Source organism: Sardina pilchardus, chromosome 16 (assembly GCF_963854185.1).
Source record: "Sardina pilchardus chromosome 16, fSarPil1.1, whole genome shotgun sequence".
NCBI classification, from domain to species: Eukaryota; Metazoa; Chordata; class Actinopteri; order Clupeiformes; family Clupeidae; genus Sardina; species Sardina pilchardus.
The window spans coordinates 9,583,263-9,586,154 of NC_085009.1; positions in this window are offsets into that span (position 1 = coordinate 9,583,263).

Genomic DNA, 2,892 nt, shown 5'->3' on the forward strand with positions numbered 1-2,892 from the left:
AAAAAACAATGATACAAAATGCAAAACAACAGATATTTACTCAATGTGTCCTTGGCCTCACATACACAGTGATTACTCCTCACCACCTTGTGTTAGTTACGTAGGTGTTAAATCTGTACATTCCAGTGAGAGAATGTGCTCAACACATGCTTCACTTGAGAGGTTGACTGACAGGCAGCATCATTGGAAGAATGGCTTGCATAGAACACTGACAGTCATGTGTTCACACATGTGTTAATACTGTAGTATGGCATCAATCTGGATTCATCACTACCTCTATTATTATCTATGCACTGTTGTCTGTTGTCTGTTGTGTCATCACTGTCTTTGTCTAGCTGCACTATGTTATTTGAAAAAACACACTCTAACTGAATTGCTGAAACAAATTCCTATACGTTTTTTTTTTACATAAATGGCAATAAAGTATCTTGAACCTTGAATCTTGACCCCATATCTGCCCCTCCCCTTCCTCTCCCATCCACCTGACGACAGCACAACTCAGCTGGGCGGTGGCTGTCACTGCCAGTCCACCGGTCCTCAGGAGATTGTGGGGTGCAAAACCTCGGGGGCATTCAAAAAATGACCTCATCTCCAAAACACTCGGTGGAAAAGGGAATTTTGTCCTCAAGGTGACACGATCAGAAATAGAGTGGCTAAAAGGAGAAATGGGGGAGCGTGATTTGGGATAGTCAGACTGTCACTCATGCAAAAGGGAAAGTGCCCCTGTCTGTGCCACAAGTGGTCGAACACATCTCACCCCACTGCCACAAAAGCTTGGCAGCCACTGCTACATTCCAATGTTTATACTCACACTTCTATGAAAATTGCTTTTCATCAGCTGTTCAAATAGACAGAGGCTGGTTCTCTCTCTCTCTCTCTGTCTCTCTCTCTCTCTCTCTCTGTCTCTTTCTCTCTCTGGCTGTGTGTGTGCTCACTCATTAGACTGCGATGGGAGGTTAACCTCTTCATTGTGATGTGTCAGACTTGCCCTATCATTTTCCACCTTAACCGACCAGTGTGAGCCTTAATTGCACAAAAATGATTGTTGCCTCACTTTTCAGGAACGTCCACGATGCGGACTATTTGCATTACATAATAATAACAGCGCACAGCAGAAACACTCAATGAGACAGGGAGACACCCTGTATTCATTTGGAACCAGAATAGTGAGGTTGGCTAGCAGACCAGTAGCAGACAAGGGCAGGTAGGCCACTTCCGCGATGGAGAGACTGCATTGCTACATCATGGAGGAGCAGCTGTGCACTGTGTCTATTAGGTGGGCGTTCCTGTACCACCACATAGCCCAGTAATAATAACAATCACACGCAGCAACGTGACAAATGGTTAACAGAGAGGAACACACAGGTAGTCTACACAGAGAATATCACTGCACTACCTTTCCTCCGTGTCATCAACACATATTAAGCCTATGTCTATAATCTCGGAGAACGTCGCCTCCCATATTGTTATTATCAAGCAGAAATGTGCTCTACTAGCTAACTGGCAACACGTAAATGCGCAAAAAACGAAACGAAGGCAAGCGAAGATACGGTTTAACTTACCAGTGCTCATTGTAACGTCTGTCTTTGTTGCTGATCAGAAGTGCTGTGTTGTATCCTCATCCAGCTGATGGGGCACGAGCGCTAGTAACGCATGAAGATGCCCCGCGAGCCGAAGACGCCCGAGCGACCCTGGTCCTCGTCGTAGCCTTGGATATGAAGCTTGTCGCGCAAAAATAAGTCTGATATCTTTCCCCAAAATCAAGGACAGAGGCAGTACACAACGTGGAAATATCTTGTTAATCGTGGAAGGTTGACAGTGTGCTGTTCGTTCGCGTGCGTGCACTTGGGATGGGTGTGGGCGTGCAGTCGCACTGAGCCCTCTCGCGCCTCTGTCTCAGCAGCATCTCCCGAGCCAGGTGATAAATAGCGCCTCTGACAGCCCCGTTGCGTTCAGACCACGTTGTGATGAATTTTGGGAAATGTAGTTATTGTCTATCAAAACATCGTTCAGAGTAGCATTCACATAAAATGCTACAGATTCTAATTAAGAATACAAACGTTTCGCATGACCGTATGAGGAGAGCGTATAAAGGCTAAACCTAAACGTGCCCTCCTAAAAAAATGGACTACAGGCTAGGCTAAGGCATTGCGTGTCTGGTTCTACATTAACGGATTGCTCCAGGACTAGTAGTTGCCTAATAAGGGTCAGAGACACCCCAGAGGTGCTCTGCTTGAGCAAATCCTGTTACACTGGCCTAATCTTATTATGTGGACTACCGGTGTGAAGATTAGGCCTTTAATTGTGTATGCTAGGCCTAAATTCACATAAAGTTAGGCTACTCATTTTGCTTTCTCTAGGCTATATTCATTAGAAAGGCTAGGCAACAACATTTATAATGAATTTACAAAATTATAGACGTCTGGCTTTGATTTTGGAAAATAGGCCAAATCCCTCATCAATGGAAGAAAATGGCCAGATTATATTTATATAGGCTAACCAAATAGGCTAGGCTATAGCCTATTAACGTTTATAGTTCTAGTTATAATTTGATTATTTCATAAGACATGTTAACTAGCCTGATCCAGAGCCTATCTTGAGCCACATAGGCCAGGCAGATTCAATGAATGAGAATAAGTGTCTCTTATGCCACCTAGCGTTTAAGTGAAATGTGGTCAGTGAATTCTGTGAAAAAATAATACGCCTAGAGAATTGCAGACAGTAGAAATAAATGTACAATGTGGACATATTTGTATTATCAGAATGATAGTATAGCCCATAGACAAAATGCTCACCTGAAAAATAAGCCTAAATGTAAAAAAAGAAAAGAAAAAGAAATTCGACACATTAGTAATACGTCATCAAACAGCGACACATTTTCCAATATGGCAG